At 53.4% G+C, this 20,608-nt stretch overlaps 1 long non-coding RNA gene across 1 annotated transcript; it reads left to right on the forward strand.

Moving 5' to 3' along the window:
• Window positions 1–757: 757 nt before the first annotated feature.
• On the forward strand, window positions 758–13,539 carry LOC132025030 (uncharacterized). The gene is made up of 3 exons (XR_009406388.1): window positions 758–1,076; window positions 10,869–11,056; window positions 11,880–13,539. It is a non-coding gene; the product is annotated as an uncharacterized LOC132025030 (long non-coding RNA).
• The last annotated feature ends 7,069 nt before the right edge of the window (window positions 13,540–20,608 follow it).

The raw sequence follows: 20,608 nt of genomic DNA on the forward strand, positions 1-20,608 counted from the left end.
GGTGGGTCTGGACCAGGCCCGAAAAAGGGCCCTTATCCAGAAGGAGGCCCCCACAAGCTCCTCCAAAGCCCGTGACTCTGCACATCTCACTGCCCTGGGCCTGCCTCAGCAGCACCGAGTTCCTGGGCTGGCGCCGGCCCGGCCTTCCTCAGAACCCCAGAAGAGCTGAAAATAGAAAAGGAGAAGAGAAGGCTGTGGTCAGTGTGGTGGGCAGAAGAGAACTTGGGGAGGGGAGAGGAACTGGTTCCTAGGCTGCGAGTAGACGCCACCAAGACCAGCCCTGGCCAGACCTCCGGCACCCTCGCATCCCTTCTCTAAGCCCTGGCCTGCCTGCCTCTCTGTCGAAGGGGCCTCTGATCTTGGGCCCAAACCTCCGTGGAACAGATCAGAGGACTGTGGCCCAGAGAGGGAAGGAGGTTGCCTAAGGACAGGTAGCAGGAGAGGGAGCCAGGATCCCGGGCTCCTGGGATCCTGTGATGCTTTAAAGGCCCGGCTCCTTCTCCAGCAGGTGTTCGGGGCACGGTTCTTTCTGGGCCCCGAGCCTGCCCCATCCACCCACAAGGCCAAATTCAAGTAGTTTCCTCCCCGCATGAACTGTCCCACCCCGGGAGTGCCCTGTTCCTCAGAACACATAATGAGGCTTGATTCCCAGCTCCCTGCAGAGGCTTTGGGAAGGCCAGGCCCTCCCAGTTCTTCCTGCCGCTTTTCTGCTGACCTCCGCCTTGGCTGGCTTTTCCTTCCCCTTTCCCCAGCCCCTCTCTCTCCACTGCCACCATGGGCCCAGTAGAGCTTGGGTTGGGGTTGGGGGAGCCCTAATTCCACCCTCTCTCCTGCTGGGACCTCCAGACAGGTCCCTGACCCTGCAGCAGACCCGGCAGGGCTGGAGCCCTCTCCCTGCCCCGCCCCCACCACCACCTCCAGGCAGCCTTCATTCTTAGAAGGTCCTTGGACACACGAAACCGGAATCTGCTTCCCTGACTTCTCTGCTGCTGCTTCTAAGACCTTCCTCTTGCCCGATGTCCCCGCAGAGACCGGCAAGCTACAGCCTTTCCTGACCGCGGTCCCTTCGGTAGTCGGTGAGTTTCTCTGACTCCACCCCACATATCCCCTCCCCTGGCTGACCCTATCTGTATCCTTTCCCAGGAGTAAATAGTAACTACGAGTGAAAGAGTTTCAAGTGAGTTTTGTGAGTCTTTTAGCAGATGATTGAACCCGAGGGGAGTCTGAAGCTCTCACCCACTCGCAGTGAGTGTCCGAGGAGAGGGCGTCTTAGGCACAGACTGGGCTCCCCAGCCTTGCACTTGGCCCCGTGTCATTGCAATGCCTCCCACAGTCGTGCCTCTAAACCCCATGACAACCCTCCAAAGCAGGTGTTCTTGCTGTCAGTCTTGGTTCACAGATAGGGAAACTGTTAACTCACCTGACTTAAGGGGCATGGAGGGTACATGAAGAAGGTGATTTTGAAAGCAGGCAGCCAGGCCCACTGTGGTCTATGCCTGTCACCACTGTGCTGTCCCATCCAACTCAGGGAGGCCGAGGGGGACACGTGAGAGTTTGCAGGGGAGAGTTCGCAGAGGGATTCCTTGGTAAAAAAGCTAAACTTTGACCTGGGGCCAGTGGGAAGCCATTGGTGATTTCAAGCAGAGGGTGACGGGAGTAGCTGCAGGTTTCGCTGAGATCCCTCGGGGGGGCAGCATGAGAACAAGTGGGGAGAAGACCAAATCTGGCTACTGCAGCAGGCCAAGCACGGGGAGTGCGTTGGGGGACAATGGTGGTGAGACCCGAGCCTTGGTCTTGGTGATGGAGAGCAATGGACACCTGAAAGGCAGACTTGACAGTATCTGGGACAGACTGGATTTCGGGAATAAGGGAGCGGGAGGAGCCAGGGGTAACACCAAGCACTAGACAATTAGGGTGCTAAGTCCTAACACAGAGGAAGAATGGATTTGGGGTGGGCTGTACCACCATTAATAGTCCTAGAGTCCTGAAGGACAGGGCTGCCCCCACCCCAGGGCACAGGGCCCTTTGTCTGGACCAGGACAGTCGCAGAGCTTCAGAGTAGGGAAGCGGTACATCACCTACCTCAGCATTGCCACCAGGTGGCAGCATAGGCCACCTTTTCCCAGGAAGGACCCTGAAGGAGGAAGAATGGAGCATCTTCAGGCAGCAGATGCAGACACACGGGGAGACCTGCACATGGGCAAAGGGCCTCCTCAGGGGCCTGTAAATGTGAGTTCTTACAAATGCAGCATGCAGAGACCGCCCCCCACCCCCACCCCACCGATCTAGGAGGCAGGAGTCCTGGGTTCTAGATACCACCTGTGACCCAGAGCCAGCAGTTTCTCCCCTATAAAGAGCGCAAGCCCTGCATGGGAGCCAGAAGCTGGCAGGGGGACTTGGACCTGCTTCTCTGGCTTTCCACCCCTAAGAGCTGTGGCTTTCACACATTGTTTTAGAGGCAATGTCTTTTTTTTTTTTTTTTTTTTTTTTTTTTACAAAATCCCAAGTGTCTCATGTATGACACAAGAACAGATTCATACTGATGTGCTCGAGCTGGAGTGGACGTGCTTCCCAAACCCACCCAGAGGATGAAGTCCAGACCCCTCACCTCGGCATTCAAAGCCCTCCGCTCCCTGCCTCTTCACTCCTTCACCCTTCCACTCTTCCAGCCCAGGCTGGACTTGACCTTGGGAATGCACCTCTCCTCCCCTCCTGATTCAAACCTTCCTCATCCCTAATGTCAGGCTCCTTGTCACCTCCTCTGAGATGGCTCCTCCAAAGCCCCTGGGGCACTGCCCTGCATTTCAGCCAGCATGCACCTGCTGTGGCTGGGTCCTTCCAACAGGTCAGCAGTATTTCCTCTTGCTCTGAAGGTCTCATGTTCTATGTATGCTCATGCCTATCTCTCTCCCTGCTCCTGAGCACCCCCGGGTGGGGACCATGCCTGATTCCCCCATAGTAGAGTATGTCCAGCCTCATGCAGCTGGGAGCTGGCACACTAGTCTCTGCCCCACCAGACCTCCCCAAGCCACATTAGCAAATAGTTTATCTTTCTTGGGTCTTTGCTTGCCTCCCCCAGGACCCCCATATACGAGGGGGCTGCTGTTATCTGACCAGAACTCTGTATAGAATCAGGACTAACTACATCATTTGTGGGGTCCAGTGCAAAATGAAAGTGTGTAGCCTCTTTTCAAAAATTACTTAAAATTTAAAGACAGTGATAGACCAATCACACACCCATGGAGGCACTCCTGACATTTATGGCCTACACAAGGGGTCTCAAACCTGACCAGCCCACAGCCAAATGTGGGGTGTTGTCTGCCAAGAACATAGTCACTTTTTTCTTCATTCAAGGGCACTGTCTTCTGGTCAAGCTGGGTCTGGCAAGGCTGCATCTGCACAAAAGGGAGTGATTTTTCCTTAAGTCACACAAAGTTAAGGTCTTGGCCAGTGGCAGCCCTGCCCACATTTGCTGAGATCTCTTGATCCTGGCACATGAGCTACCCTCCTGGACTTTTGGTTGAATGAAGAAAGGGGACCACAAGTTGGACACGAGACATTGAAGAGCAGGGTTTAGGGCAAGCTAGTACACAACTGTGGCCCATTACTGTTCCATAGACAAGTAAATGAATGACCAAGTGAGCGCTTAAGACTAGATAGACATCTAAGTCATGGAGTTGTGGAATTACAAAGCTAAGGGAGACTGAGAAATCCTCAAGCCTGGGCCATTCAAACCATGTTCTCCAAAGCTGTAGGAATCTGCAAAGGTGTGTTGGAGACATGGAAAGACTAGGCACTCAGGGATCTGGTCCCCTTCCTGCCCTTTGACCTTTTTATCTGTCTCAAATCCTGGGCTTCCCATATAAACTTTTCTTTCTTTCTTTCTTTCTTTCTTTCTTTCTTTCTTTCTTTCTTTTTTTGCTTTCTTATTTTATTTTATTATTCTTTTTTTATTTTTCATTATGTTTAGTTAGCTAACCTATAGTACACAGTAGGTTTTTGTTGTATAACCTTTTGTTTAAAGAAGTTTGTTGGCTCAGGAAGGACAAGAGACTTGCCCAAAGTTCTGAGGCAGAGCCTGGGGAGAGGATCAAAGAGGCGAGGTCAGAGGTCAGCATGAGCGCCCAGAAGAGAGCCTGAGGCTATAAAATCCAGAGAAGTGGAATCAGTGTGGAGGATCCCAGACAAACCAGAGGGAGGAGATCAGGGATGGTAAATCTCAGTTCTGAGAAGAGAATCAAGGTCAAGTTCTAAGTTCAAAGGCCAAAGGTGGGGGCTCGTTCTTGCTTTATTCATTCAGTCGGTATTTACTGAGCACCTACTATGTACCAGGCACAGTTCTAGACCCTGGGATACAGCAGTGAACAAGACCAAGTCCCAGCCTTCACACGGCTCTCATTCTGGGAGGCAGGGGTCTGTGTGCAGGAAATAAACATTATTACAAGAAAACAAATGAGGCCACCAGCTAGAGATAAGTGATACAAAGAAAACTGAACAGGGTAGGAGGGAGACACTGCCAGTAGGTGGGCTAGCTCCTATAGAGTGGGTCAGGGAGGGCCTCCCTGAGGAGGTGACATTTGAGCTGCACTCTGAATGAGTTGGGGCTGCCAGTGTCCCAGCTGGGGGTGGGGGGCGGAGCTGCCTGCCCGGAGAGCCTGCAGATCCACACGGTGAAGCTGGGCAGGCTGGGCAGGAAGTCTGGCCCCCTGTAACCGTATCCCCAGGAAGGAGGAAGCCAGGAAGGCGCTTTCAGCAGTTGCATTCATCAGGGCCAGCGGCGGTAACCCCCGGGCAGCACCAGAGCCTCCTCAGGGCCCCTATCCACCTTTAGCTGCCTGGGGAGGAGACAGCCAGGGAGGGAGGGCAGCCTAGAGTGGGCCCTGGATTCTCTTCCAGACAATAAATGCTTCCAGGTTCCTGGGGAGCATTCCTTGGGTCACAGCCGCATCTGATGTCAATTACCCCCGGTGTAGGGTTCCAGGGCTGAGCGGGGGCAGGGGTAGAGGGAAAGCCGCTTCTCCGTAATCAGAATCTCCTGGCCCAGCGGTGAAGGCACCCTGGGACAGGTCCCCCCCAGATTTAAGGATTCAGGGAGGGGTTCTCCCTGGAGAGGTCAAGCTGTGGTGGAGAGCCTCTGCTTCATAGCCATTTTGCTGTGTGACCTGGTGCAAGTCACTTAACCTCTCTGGGCTCCCGTGGAAATGATGACAATTCCACCTTTCCCTTCCCAGCCAGGCAAGAGTACCGTCCAAGTCTGGAGGGCAAAGCTCAGTGCTGTGGGCTGGGCTGGGGTGGGCTGGAATGGGGTGGGGTTGCTAAACCCTTACTTTTTCCTGCGTTGATTAGATCTTAACCCTCCAGCAAATACGTCCCCACCCAAGATTATGGTGCCAGAGTTGCTGGGATTAACAGATAAAACAGACCAAGGGCATGCTACCCCCACCTCCAACCTTCCCCAACTTGCTTGGGCAAAGCACTGTACCTCTGGGCCTCGGTTAACTCATGCCCCCTTCCAGACGGGATGTGAGGGTCAGATGAGTAAGGAGCCTAAAGCCGGTTTGGAAAAGATACACACCAGTGCACGGTGTTCACTGGGTCACATTTGCGATCAATAACAACCACAAAAATGGTCATACTTCTACGCACCCGGAGAAAGACTCTGGATTTGTAACATCTACTTGATGCGGGTTTTTGTGATTGATGACCTTGAGCAAGACGTGCCCTTCCAGCCCTCAGTTTCCCCACCCACACTGGCGCCTGCAAAGCTCCACCCTGAAAAAGGTTTTCCTCGGGCTCCTGTCCCAAGCAGCCCCATTTGCACAAGGGGGTGTCACCCAAGCTACACGGGTGAGTTTTCCCCTGTTGGGTAAAGCATTCCCCCTGCAGTCTGAGTTCCACTAATGTACCTTTTCTTCTCGGGGACTGCAGCACAAGGTTGGGTTTTTCTCGTGACAAGCGAGCGGGAGGGGGCGGGGCCGGAGGTGGGCTTCCAGCGGCGGGTGTTCATTTACCAGGAGGAAAAGCAGGCTCGGGAGGCGGCGAGCCGGGATTCGAACCCGGGCCTGCAGGCCGCAGGGGCGGGGCGCGTACCTCCTTCCCGGGCTGCGGGCCCGGAGCGGATGCCGGGGTCAGCGGAGCGCGGGGCCGCCGGCCGGCCGGCCGCTCCGCGGGCGCTGCTTTCTCCTTTTATGTCCGTGCGGGGGCCGGGAACTCCCTGCCCGGGGCCGCGGGCCGCGAACAATGCGCCGCTTCCTGCCGCCCGGCCCGGCCGCGGCCCCGCTCCCGCCCCGCCCTGCGGCCGCCGGGAAATGGGCCGGAGCCCCGGCCGACTGCGCTGGGACACGGGGTCGCGCCCCGGGAGACTGCAGGGCCCGGCGAGGGCCGCGGGCGGGGGCGGAGGGGAGCCGCGCTGGCCCCGGGCCGGGCCGCAGCCGGGCGCGTCCGTCAACGACACGTGCGCCCAGCGCGCACTCGCGGGGGGTGGCCGGGCCATCCCTCCGTCTCGGCCACCCGGCTGCGCTCCGCGCCCAGGTCGCGGCTCCATCCTGCACACGCCCGGCACCGGGCTGCGCTCCGGGCGCACCGACGTCCCCTTGCCGATTCAACTGAACATCTCCAGCGCGCCCGGCTCTGGGCGAGGCCCTGGGGCCTCCGTGGTGGACAAGGGTCAGCAAAGCCCCGGGGCCTCGTGAAGCTAACGTTCTAGTGAGGGGGGAAAACACCCCAAATTCCTGAATCACACAGTATATTTAAAAGTGATCCTTTTTTCAACAAAAATGAAGGGAAATGAGGTCTGTTTTAAGTAGGGTGCTTTTGGATATTTTAACTGAGGTGGCATTTGAACAAAGACCCACAGGACACGCATCCCAAATATATACCTCTCAGAGAGGATATGCAACACCCCCAAGTAGATGCACTGCACAAACGTATACACTGTGTACATCAGCGTGCCCACACATGTAGGAGTACCCACCAGTCCACAGGCAGTGCATTGTACATGTACAGTACACATAGCCACTACCTGCCTGTCACCCCCGTGCATGCCCAGGTGTGCACGTTGATGACCATGCCTGCATCTCCCATACCCACCATCACCCCCATTTCCATATAGTCTTCAAGTACAGAGCTCTGTGTCAGGCTCACAGATGCCATACCTCAAGTATAGGGTGTTTCGCCCATATGGTAACACCATAACACATATATTTTCATGTCTTGTGTCCATTATGTAACGTAAGTCACATGTGCATATACCCAAGTACACGTATCAGAAAAATGGGTGCCTACCCTCTACACACACAAGCATACCTACACGGGCCTCTCTTGCTCATACAAACATACCATATGTACATTTCCCACGTATTCCCTGTACCTATTTTATACATCCCGTTTACACGGCCACGTGCCAATAATCGTAATAATGTTTACAGAGCACTCACTATGCGCAGCAGGGTCATAGGTGCTGAAGTTGGAGTATTTCATTCAATCCTTAAGGCAACTCTGTGTGACAGGTACCACCTGTTTAGCCTAGCCATTCAAAGCTCACACAGGATCAGGATGCCCTAGCTTTGAGTCCTGGCTACCACACTATGTCACCTCCAAAAGCCTCGGTTTCCCCGTCTGTAAGGTGGAGGCAACAGTCATCCTTCAAAGGTTATTGCAAAAAGCCAGTAAGAAAATAACGCAGGAGAACCGTATAGCACCATACCAGGCACACAGCAAGTGTTCAATAAAAGTTACCCAGCACTATCTGTATCCATTTTGGAGAGGGGAAAAATGAGGCTCAGCGAAGTTAGATGACTTGCCTGGGGTCACACAGTGTGTAAGTGGAGGAGACAAACATCAGGCACAGGTCTATGGGACCATACAGTTCAGGCCCATGAAATATTCTCCTGCTGGTGCTTCCATATTACACGGCAGAGACACCACACACACACACACACACACGCATGCACACACACACACATGCATACACACACAGCCCATACCATGCAGACTCCATATGCTTGTATCACATAGCTCCCATGGTATAGATATGAATTCATTCAACATTTATATGATCAAGTTCCATCCACAAAGCCAGGCACCCATCTAGGTATCTAGGTGCTGGGGACACAGCAGGCGGCAAGGCAGACTTGATCCCTGCTCTCATGGCCCTTATAGATGGGCACACATGACTGTGAACACACACTACCTACCATCTGCATCCGTACAATGTGTCCACAAGCAGATACCCTGCACCCAGAGCCGAAGGTATGACTTACTCGCACACCTCATTGCTAAACCAGCTGCCCATAATCCACGTGAACACAAGTCTTACACCATTTACACATGTTCAGTATATCTATACCACGTGTACACATAGACCTCCTATGTATGTGTCATTCACAAGTGGCCAGGGTATACACTGCCCATAACCTATGTCTACATATTACACATAATCAGCCTGTGTCACTCGTGTACCTGTTTCCCTTTCTGCCCCACGTGGGCAGCTTGGGAGGCCCAGGTCAGCCCCTCTGGGCCGGTCTGGGTCGGGGGCACAGTGGAGGTCGGAAAGACAGGGCCTGGACCCCCATCGCAGGGGAGAGAAGGTGGCCCATGACTTCATGGCTGGCGGCCAGGAAATTATAGTCGACACCAAACCAAAGCGGCCCCTTGGCGGACCAGGTAATCAGGCCTCTCCCGGATTCAGCCTGACAGCTTAAATGTTCTAATTCCGCTGCCAGGGGCCCAGCTCCCAAACTCCGGCCATGGCCCAAGCCTCGGCCCTCCATCGTAATTGGACCCACGTTTTCATTACTTTGAGATTAGACAGGTCCCCTCCGGCCGGGCTGGCCGCAGCTGCACGGGAACCATCCCCCAGCACGACTGCATTTACCTGATTATGGAGTTTATTTTATAGCAATTGCTCTGGAGTGCTGGAGGCCCCCCTTCGCTCCGCCCCCTGCTCCCCAGACCCCAGAGGCCTCTACCAACCCAGGACGAGGAGTGTCTGCCTAATGTCCTGAAGCCACCTCCCTTCGGCCCTGCAATCCTGGAAGTACCCTCCTCTGGGCTCCCCTGCAAGGACTAGTTCCCTTTTCCAAAAAATCACTTAAGGAATTTGAAGAGAGAGGAAGGGGAGAGTGTTCTAAGACTTTTCTCCCACGGTGCAAAACGGGAGCGTGATCTTCCTTGTTTCATGTATTCATTCAACAAACATGGGTCCAAGGGCGCCTGGGTGGCTCAGTCATTAAGGGTCTGCCTTTGGCTCAGGTCATGATCCCAGGGTGCTGGGATCAAGCCCAGCATCTGGCTCCCTGTTCAGCCGGGAGCCTGCTTCTCCCTCACTCACTCCCCCTGCTTGTGTTCTCTCTTGCTGTCAAATTAATTAATTAATTAATTAGATCTTTTCAAAAAGGAAAGAAAAACAAAACATGTGTCCAATTCCTGAGCTAGTGGCCAAGGCTAAAGGCCAAGGTGAAGACGTAACTTCATTCGACACTGACTGTGTGCCGGAAAGGAATGTGGCTGTGACCGCTGCTTTCCCAGACATCACAGTCTAGCCGGGAAGCCCGGCAGCTTTCCTAGTGCTCGGTTGATGCTCAAGGGAGGCCAGGAGACCTACAGGAGGACACAGAGTTAAGAAACGGGGTTGGGCTAGGGCGCCTGGCATGTCTCTCTTGATCTCAGGGTCATGAGTTCGAGCCCCATGCTGGGTGAAGAGATTTACTAAAAAATAAATAAACTTTAAAAGGTGGGATTTGGGGGGGTGGTGGTTGCGGTGTGCGCCTGGCTGGCTCAGTCAGGAGAGCATATGACTCTTGATCTCGGGTCGTGAGTTCATGCCACATGTCAGGTGTAAAGATTACTTAAATAAATAAACTTTTAAAAAGGTGAGGTGGGGGTTGGGGATGGAAGTATTTGAAGCAGAAAACATGCAAGTGCAACACTCTGGAGAGAGTGAGAGCCTGGTGTGTGTGAGGAACTGGAAAAAAAAGATAATGAAGTTCAAGCTTCGGGTGTGCAGGGCAGAGGGAAGACGGGGGTGGGGGAACAGAGGTCGCCAGGGCCCCAATCATAAAGGGCCCTCCTTAAAATTGCTGGCACTTCTCCCCGAGGCTCCAGGAGCCATAGGGTGGGGGGGGGACCACGCTGGAGGGACCCCCTGCATACCACATGGGAATATTTTAAGTAGTTGCACAGTTCTGAATGCCTCATGCATAGTAACTCAGCTTATCCACATCAGCCCCCACGAGGGAGGCAAACACTCCAGGCCCACGATCCCTTCCTCAAAATGCTGAAATCCCCAAAGCTTCAATGACCAAAAGGTTTTTACACGGATTTGGAGACAAACTGTGTGGTGCCCAAGTGACTTGAACCAAGCAGAAGTTACTTTTGTTCATTTCCCTGCCTGGTTTGGGAAATGGGAAATTGGAAAATATTCATGTTTTGTTGGGAAAAAAATATGAATTTGATTTAAGAAATGACCCAGACCCCACCGGGTGGTGGTACAATGTATGGGTTATGTTCTCTACTAGACTTTATTCTCGGGGAAGTTCGGAAACCCTCTGACTTCACACCTGAATAAGGGACTCCGAGCTTATACTAGAACCCTCATTTCACAGAGGATAAAACCATACAGAGTGGAAGTGATTTGCTCAAGATCACACAGCAAGGTGGGGTCAGTCTGATTTCGGTCTGACATCCCGTCTTTTGATTCTTTATGCTCTGAAATGGGGGTCTGAGCCTGACCCCGGGGACAAAGGGTCCTGCGCGACAGAGGGAGAGCAGACATTGATGAGAATGTGAACGAGGCGTTGTGGGGGGGAGCGGTCTATGGCCTCTGACCTCCCGCTGTGCCTGTGAGCAATGTTAGTTCCCTTCCACAGGTGGTGGTGCCAGCATCAGAAAAGGGAGCCATCTTGGCCAAAGTCCTGTGGCAAGAGAGTCACAGAGGAGGGAACGGGGCTTGGGGCTACAGTCCCCAGAAACCTGGCCTTCCCACTGTCCTGAGGACAGTCAAGAAGGAAGCTCGAGCTGCACCTGGTGCTGCTGAAGAATGGGATCCCAGCAAAAGGTAGGTCCAGGTCAAGAGCCCGTAGCCCCAGGCTGCCCGGCAGTAGAGACCTGGTGCCCTGGTATTACCCTGTCTGACAGCCCCCATCCCATCTCCAACTCCAGCAGGACTGCCTCAGCCACACCTCTGCCTCCTCTGCCTATTCTCAGAGTCTGTGCCCAGCCCCCTCCAGGAAGCCTTCCCTGATCATTCTGAGCCGAGCTGCTGGCTTCTTGATATTTGAACCCTCTGACCATGCCTTCTTCACTCTCCTTCACTAACCAAGTATTTTAGCCTCACTTGCCCGGAGATGAATAAGGAACCACCTGAAGGAGATGAGGTTTGGGACGCACAGACCCCTGTGCTGGCAGATCCTCAGGTGTAACGTCCCCATCCTGGGCCTCACCTCCCACCCCCCCTGGAAGTGCACAGCCGTCAGCCCTGGCCTCCTGACCACACACAGCTTACTCCCCACATCACGCTCCAGCCTCGTGCCTGGTATTGAGCCCAGGTCTGCACTCTGAATGTCCCCGAGAGCATCTGGAGGACAGACCCAGATGGCAGGCTGGAGGCCACCTCCGGGGAGAAGCTGCAGGAATCAAAAAGACCAGCCATAGAAAAGGTGACTTGGCAGAGCACAGTCCCCAGTGCCCCCTCAGGGGGTGTCCCAAGGGAGCACAGGGTCAAGGTTGGGAGAGTTCATGTTCATGGACAGCACCTGGGCAGCAGGGAGCCAAGGAAGCTGGAAGAGGCTCATTGTGGGGGTGAGGGGTGGGGGGTGGGGGAGTTGCTCTTCATCCCCGGGGAGAACTAGTGAGAACTGCTATCCCTCTCCTCTCCGCAGGAATGTGGTGGAAAGGATTTCATCACCAGACACATAAGGGATCAGGAGCTTTCCAAGACCCAATTTTCAGAACACCCTGCCTCTCCACCCAAAAAACACAGCGTAAGAAATCAAGGAAGTAGTGAAGGACTGCTGCCTGGCCTCCAAACTTTCCCACCTGCCTTTTGAGTTTTGTGGGCTGTAGCCAAGCCCACAACGAGGACTATGAAGGCAATAATAATAATAACCATTGCATCCGTTGGGGGCAGAGCTACCGTTCAGCCGGAATGCTCTGCTGAGGCCCTAGGGTCATTAAACCCCGTGAACTGTGTCCCCACCAGTTGCTAAGGAGCCTCTCGGTCCCCAAGCGTCCTGAGCACACCCCTAGGGGCCCACCTGCCTGGATTATAATGCCACATCCCATTCTCTGCCCAGAAGGCCTGCCTCTGAGCATCCTCGCGTCTAGTTCACGTACAGGAACATCATCCTGAAGGGAGATGCCCTGCCCCCTGGGGCGGCACCCCCTCTGCCAGGGCCCCGTTCCCAAAGCCTGAGCAATCAAGGCCTGCTCCCTCCCTGGGCTGGTGCAAGTGCCCGCCTCCTCCGGGCTCCTCTCCGGCTGCAAACCCAGCTCATTTGCATGTGGATCGTGCCTGCCACCATGGGTGCTGGGGTCAATTGAAACTCAAGAAAAGAGAAGAAATTTATGCAAAACTGTTGATTGCATTTGTATGTAATGAAATCATCCAATATTCATCTGACTATAGAATCTAATCTGAGAAGAGAACTGAAGGACATGAGTGTCACTGCAAAACCGTAATGAGCCACTGTAGTGATTAAAAAAGCTCTTGAGCCTTCTGAAAATCCAGGCAGAAATAGCGTCTAATCAACTCTGAATATAGGAGGCGAGATTGGGCTGGCGCGCTGCGCACGGCCCGCCGCGGCGCTGGGGGTGCGAGGTAAAGCCTGGCGGCCACGGTCTGTGGGTGCCAATCGCCAGGCCACAATCAGCCGAGTCCTCCGTGCACAAAGCAGTCGCCGCCTCTTGCCACGCAGAAGGAGCCCAATCACGGCGGTTGTGAAGAGCGGCTTCGGGCTTTCACCCAACTCTGAAGCCTGGCCAGAGGCCCCGTATGGGTTCCTCGCTCCTGCCCTGGAAGGCAGAGAGGGTTTGGGTCTCTGGGACTGTCACACCTGGACACCCCTAGCGCCCCACCAGCCTGAGTTGGGGAGAGGGTCTATGTTTCTCGGGAGCCCTGGCTCATTACCAAAATGTCACCTCCTCCATGCAGCATTCCCTGACTGCTCCCAAGACACTGGCAACTCCCACCAAACTGTTTAACACACGATGCTCCACCCCTCACCCCTGCTTTGTTTTCCTTCATAGCACTTAGCTCTGCCTGGCATTGTTATTCCTCCATCTGTTTAAAACCATCTGCCTCTTCTAGTAGACTCTGAGCTCTGTGAGGGCAAGGACTTTACTGGAGTTTGTTCGCCACTGTGGAATGTGGAGAACTGGGCTTGACACTCAGTAGATGCTCCTGAATGGTGAACAAGTAAGTTCAGTGGGCAGCCAAACGTGTGTACTCAGTCTCTCCACAAATACTTGTTGCCTACACAGTGCGTGACGAGTAAGGCAGTCCCTGCCCTCTGGTGCTCCCAGTCGGGGCAGAAGGCACACACTGAAGACGTTTACCTATAACCAAATGGGACCCGGGGGGGGGGGGGGCTGGTTCCATCCAGTGGCTGGAGGAACAGCAGACGGTTCCCAGCTGGGGGAGGGCAGGGAAGGCTGCCAGGAAGCAGGGAAATGAGGTGGCAATCTTAAGGATGGACAGGGAGCTTAAGGATGGACAGGAGCGATCCAGGCAGGGCTGGGTCTGGAGTGCCCTCCACAGAGGGAATGGCATGTGCAGTCCCCAGAGTGACCAGCATCTGCGGGGACCCAAAGGAGGTCAGAGCCAGAGCCGGCTGGAGCCAGAGCAAGGGAGAGCCTGGTGGGACATGGGGCTGGAAATACAGTCCAAGTCACACCTCGCAATTAAGAGCCTGCTGGGTTTTTTTCCTGGAGATGACCCGGAGCCTGTGGCAGGGAGCAGCATGACTTGCATTTTGTCACTGTATGGAGAACCGGTCAGGGGGCAGCTCTGAAGGAACACACCTGGGCGAGGGGCTGTTCACATACCCTGGCGATGCAAGATCCCGGGGGGCCTCTGAGCAAGGCCAGGTCGTGCCAAAAGCTGTTTTAAGATGATGAATCTGACAGCAAAATACGGAGCAGAAGAAGGGACCCCCGGTGGGAGGCAAATTCATTATCATTCATTCATTCATTCATGCAAGCATTCATTCATTCAGCCTTCCAGCCCTTCCCCATGTGCTAATCTACAGTTTCCAAACTGCTCTGGGTTTGCCTACCAGGTGACCGATTATTAAAACGGTTCTAAAGCTGGAGTCAGTAGCTTCTGAGAATTGGAGGGATTCTGTGCCTCATAAGGCTGCTTTTTTTGGCCTGGACTTCCTGACATCAAAAAGGCCTTGTGAGTCATTGGCCTTCTTTAGGCCTTAAACTCATCAGTACAAAGAGAGAGCCTCTCGAGATGATCTCTTGGTTCCCTCCCTGTTCCCCAAAGTCTGCAGCTCTAGGTCCCCTGAAGGCACTCCAAGAGGACAAAGTCCAGTGGAATGAAGGTCCTGAGGTGAGGTCTGCCCTGCTTTATGGGAGCCAGGGGAGCTCCCGGCCCAGCCACTCACTTGTTCTGCTGTGAATGAATGTGCTCTACCCTCTCTGTGCCTTGGTCTCCGCCCAGCTGCTGCCTCCTTCCCGGGGGTGGAGGGGGGCAGGGTTTCGACTGGCACACAAGGCTCCTTCTGGGCTGCTGCCCACACTAGACCCCCCCTTACAATGGAATTCCAGGAAACTACCCTTCAAAAACAAACAAAGGCGGGGGGGGGGGGGAGGAAGTTGCATAGGGAGAGCTATGCATCCCCACTGCCCACACCACACACACACACCCCCACCTCACAGGTCAAGCTGGAGTCCCAGTTCCAACACTCAGGGCCATCCTGTGACCTCGAGCAAGTCATTTAGACTCTCTGAGTCCTCATCGGTAACACAAGGGGTCTGAGAATCAAGTTAGACCCTGTAGCTCGGGGCAGAGCACGGACTAAGTGCTCAGGAGGTGGGACTGGGGGTTAGGGTTGGGCCACACCTGCCTGGATGGCAGAGCAAGACTCCTCCATCTTCCTCCTTCGGCCTCTGCTACAGCTGGGATTCACTGGGGGTCAGCGGAATTCAGGGATTCTTTTAACAGGTGGATTTGGTGGGAGGAGCCAAACACCTGGGCCTCACTAGAGAGGGCAGAGATGGGACGCCCCCCCACCCCAGCTTTAGGCTTTGTAGCAATGGTGCCCCCCAACACTAGCTAGGATCAGGGGATTTCCTGGTCACAGCAAACAAGACCTCCCAAACATTTTTGAATAGAAGCTACCACCCCCTAGATCCCCATTCTAGAAGGAATGCTTTGACTTTCAGGAACCCACTCCTCTCTCCCTAAAATTGATTATGGATATTGGATCTAAGAAGTCATCAGAGCCTTGGTGGTTTGCCTCCTCAGGTGGTAGATGGGAGAGCTAAATCCAGTCTCACAGACATCCCTGGGAGCTGCCTCTGTGCTGGTCCTATACTGGAAGTCCCTGTCCCCCAGGTCTCCTATCCAATGGGGAAGACAGTCCATGAACACCGCCAAAGGCAACACAAGACGGAAAGTGCTTTGAGCCCTGAGAGACTGAGATCAGGGAAAAGGGAGACCACCTCTGACTGATAAGTAGATTCCCGGAAGGCTTCCTGTAGGAAGTGGCATTGAGCTGGGTCTGAAGGATAGCTAAGATGTGTCTCTTTCTCTCTCTGGAGGAAAAAAAATTGAAACAAAACAAGAAAACAAAGGAATAACCACTTCTATTTTCACAACCCCAAGTTAACACTTGGCCAAGTTTTCATTTTGATCCACATACATGAAATGACTTTCCGGTAACTTTAAGTTCTTCCCCTTGTCCCCAGTGGCAATTTCCATTATGAATTTGGTAAATATCCCTTCACAACTCTGCCTCTAAAATAATTAATTTATAGTGCAAAATAGGGTCAGGAATAATTTTTTTTTAATTACTTCGTGTCATTCCAGTTTACATAAGGGGTGTCACACTGCCTCTGCGACTCTGTTTGCTTTTTCCACTGCCCGTTATGTTTCGGGGGCTCTCTGGTTCAAACACATGGCTGGGGCTCCCCACACGGCATCCCACGGATGCACCGTGCTTATGTACTCCTGGACTCAGTCGGGTTTCCACGGATCGAGGTCATCCAGGGAGGCATTTCAGGTAGAGGAAGCAGCGGCAGCAAAGGCTCAAGGATGGGAAAAGTGGGGGGGCGCATCTGGGGGGCTGGCAGGAGTCCAGGGTGGAGGGAGCACCAGCCATGTGTGGGGGTGCTGAGGGAGGCCTCAAGCCCCAGGCCAGGAATCCACTGCTGGCATGCTGGCCATCTGGGAGTGTGGGGACAGACCCCCCCCCCCTTAGAACCGCCCTCCACAATAATTCCACTTATCCACCCTCCAAGTCCTCCCTAGGGAGGCCTCTGTTACTCTTTCCATTAATTGTCTCATTAATGACCCACTGAAGTCAAGTACCCATTGTTCTCTGGGCCTGGGGCAGCCTCCCCGGCTTTCTACCCTGGGGGATTTGTAAACGTCTTTCCTTCCCCGCTTTCCTTTGGCAGGCGCCCTTATCTGGTCCCTGCAGCCCTGGCCCAGGCTGCTGCTGCCCCTTCCTCCACCCCCACCCTGCCCGCGGGCCCGCCGCGGCCTCCACCTCCACCAGCTCCTAGCGCGCTCGCCCCCTCGCCTCCCTCTGCCTCACTCCGTCTCCGCTCTCTGCACGTCTCTTCCCGGTTTTCTGTTCTCTTTCTTTTCTCTTCCTTTCTTCTTCTCTCTCCCTTAACTGTGTTTCTCTCCCTGGATTTCTGCTGCTTTCTCTCTTCGCGTGTATTTATCTCCCTCTGTGTCTCTATCTCCGTGTCTCTCTCTGGGGGTCTTGGAAAATCTCTTCAGGATGATCGCCTCATTCTTAACCCTCTGTTTCTTTCCGTCTTTGTCTCCGTCTCTCATCTGTCACTACCTGCTGACTGTGTTGTGTGTCTCTCTTTGTCTCTCTGATTCTGCCTCTTTCTCCCTCCCTCTGGCCTTTGTGCATCTCTCTGTCTCTCCCTCTCTGTTTGTCTCATGTCTGTCTCTCTCCTCTCTCCGACTCACCTCTCCCTAGCTGTCCCTCCTCCCGTGGGTCTCTGAACCTTCCTGATTGACTATTGTCCTGTTTCCAACCCCACTGCCTGCTCACCCACTGGGTCCCTGACACCCACACTGGTTGGAGTTTCCCTCTGTTGCCTTGTTCCCTGGTTACCGCTCCGGCTTCCCTTGGGTGATGGTGTCAGGACAGCAGTGCTAGGAGTAGGCGTGACATCCCGTAGCTAGCAGACTTCGGGATTCATGCATCTGTTAGGTTAAAAACAAAACAAAGCCAAAAGAAAAAAAAAAAAATCCACAAAACCCGAGGTGACCAATAGAGGGTGTTTATCTTTCTAAATGGGATTTTTTTTTTTCTAGAATCACCAACTTCTTCTCATTCTGTAATATAAAGAACACTTTAAGACCAGCAGTGAAAGCAGCAAAAGCAAGATCGAACAGTAATAGAATAGTCCTTTAAGTGAAATCAATATAATTTTATGAAAACATTTGCAACATTATGTGTATTTTACTTATTCTGCCCCAAATGCATGACGCTATTGTCAGGGACCCGTCCAGTCAGAAACCACTGCTCTTGTGCAAGCCCCTCACTGGACCCATGGGGAAACGGAGTGACTTTTGCTTTGGGTAGAAAAGGCAAAGCTGGGACAGGACCCTTAGCTCTTGGCCAGTTGGCCACTCCCTCATCCCATGGGGCCCCTCTGGTCTCTTCATTGACAGAACTTCCGGAGGCTGCCTGGCTGGGGGTGTGGGGAGGGCAGACACCAGACCCCTGCATTCTGTGCCTTCCTCTGGTCCTATGTGTCTCTGAACAATTTAACCCCTTGCTGTGCTTCACTTTCCTCATTTGTAAAATGAGCAAAAATAATAACTAGCTTCCTAGTTATTATAGAACAACTAGCCTCACGCACAGGAAAGGTCCAGGACTGTTAGCCACGATTAGTATTATTATCACAAAGTGGAGGGGGGTAATTTGGGTCGAGGCTAGAGCCTGGGAGAGGAGGCACATGTACCCCCCCACCCCAGGGTGGAGGGGGGGTGGTCAGGCTGAGAGCCGAATGTCACGGGGAATACCGGCCTGGGACCCCAGCAAGGCTGCTCTGCGGGGCTGAGGGTGGCACGGCACCCTGCCTCTTCAGGAACCCACCCAGCTTGTTCAGGCACCCCAAGCCCAGGAGCCAGCATTCCAGTCACGGACATGGGCACTCCCAGAGGGAGCAAAGGCAAAGCTTCAGGTGGCATTCATGACTGCAGAGGCGAGCAAGGGGGACCCTGGACAGGAGAGGAGCAGGGTGGACGCCAGTGACCATGGACACCATGGGAGGCAGCCTTCAGATGCCCAGAAATCCTGGAGGCTGACTCAGCGGATGAGGTTGGAGGTCTGAGCAAACAGGTGAGAGTAATTAGGGAAACTTTGGGTTATTGATGTAAATTGACTTCATTTGTATTCAAGGCCAGGCAGGCCCATTACAATTGGACAAACATTTCCTTAACAGCTGCTCCGAGCCAAGCACTGTCCTGGGCAGGGGATGCACGGAGGAGAAGAACAGGCAATGTTCTTTCCAGGGATTCACACGAGGCTGTCTTGTGCTGGTGGTGGTCTGCCTCTGAGGAAGGCCAGACACAGGGCGAGGCCAGCCTGAAACATTTGACGCTTAATGTTCCCCGGTGCGTACCACTCCAGGATGTGCCCGGAAAGGAGAGCGCTTTGAAGGTAGAACTGATGGGACCTGGTGACCTCCTGGATGAGAGCCTGAGGGACAGGGAGGTGCGGGTGACTCCCAGTGGCTTGGCTTGGCACCCGGGTGGACAGCGAAGGCATTCCCGAGAGGCAGCGTGGGACAGCCAGCAGGCCTGGTGGGCACATGTATTCCGGAGGGGGTGGGCTGAGTTTGGGGCGCTTGAGGCATACACAGGTCAATGGGCGCACACGCATTAGGGGTCAGGAGAAACATCAAGACAGAGAAATGAATGAGTGTAAGGATTAGGACCAGAAGGAGCTGAGAAGGCTAGAAAAATTTTGCTTCTTGGGCAGGGCAGTGATCTAAGGCAGCGCCGAGCAGGCAAACAGCCTGAGACAAGACACGGAGGGGAAAGAAAGCGGCACAAAAATTCAGAGAAGGTAATAACAGCATTGAGCTTAAGCACTAGTTGCCTTAGGGTAGATGTGAGAGGCGAACCACAACTGAAGAGCTACGGAGGCTTAGATGGCAGAAGTTACCGCACGCCAGGTGAAGTCTGCACACAATTTGGCGTCAACTGGGAGCCATTGAGGGGTGTGGAGCAGGAGAGTGGGGTGACCAAGCCTATGTCTGAGCTTGAGCTAACCTGACAGCACGTGACCAATTAAAGCAAAGACCAAAACAGAGAAATATGAGAGACAGGGATCGCCACTTCTTTGTTCCTTCAAAGCAGTTCACTTGAGTTTGTTCACTCAAGCAGTGAGACCTTCTCTGGTGCAGAGGCAACCCTTCTCCTCAACCTAACACCTAGCCGCTTATCTCCTAAGGGTTCAGACACCCAACCACGTAGCACTAATACTGCATGCAAAAAAAAAAAAAAAAAAGAAGAGTAACTGTAGGCTTCTACTTAACATTTCAGGATTATCAGTACATGTGCATGAGTTTGGTCACCTCCTAAAAGAAACAGAGTTTCATACAAACATGCAATGGAACACTATTCAGCCTCAAAAAGGAAAGACATTCTGACACCTGCTACGATGTGGATGAACCTGGAGGAAGCTGTGCCGAGTGAAAGAAGCCAGACACAAACACTAAGAGAGTTCTGGAGGCCTCCTTCTTGTATGATGTGAATGTACGTGCTCTTGCTGAACTGCATGCTTACAAATGGTTAAGGCGGCAAAGGTTACGGATATTTTGTCACAATTAAAGATAGAGGTCATTTTCTAAAGAAGCTTCCAAATGGATTACAGAACAAAACCCAGCTCTAAAACAGAAACCACGCCTAGAACAGTCATTTAGAAACCTACAGGTAGGGGCACCTGGGTGGCTCAGTTGGGTTAAGCCTCTGCCTTCAGCTCAGGTCATGATCTCACGGTTCTGGGATCAGCCCAGCATCGGGCTCTCTGCTCAGCAGGGAGTCTGCTTCCTCCTCTCTCTCTGCCTGCCTCTCTGCCTGCTTGTGATCTCTATCTGTCAAATAAATAAATAAAATCTTTAAAAAAAAAAAAAAGAAAAAAGAAACCTACAGGTAAAGGAATGGGAAAGCTACACCAAGCAAATGTAAACAAGAAGCAAGTGGGGGCTGGGTGCTTGATAGAGCACAGACTCCAACTCAGACTGCAAGCATCGAGTGAGATGAAGACGAGCAGAGTCAGGCTCTCCGGGCACCAGACAACTCGCAGGAAGGCATCCAGCAGAAATTACAGGAAGTGCAAGAAGCAATATGAATGCTAGTAATAGGAGACTGAAACACACCAAAAGGCCGAAAAAGAATACA

Source organism: Mustela nigripes, chromosome 9 (genome assembly GCF_022355385.1).
Source record: "Mustela nigripes isolate SB6536 chromosome 9, MUSNIG.SB6536, whole genome shotgun sequence".
In the NCBI taxonomy this organism is placed as follows: Eukaryota; Metazoa; Chordata; class Mammalia; order Carnivora; family Mustelidae; genus Mustela; species Mustela nigripes.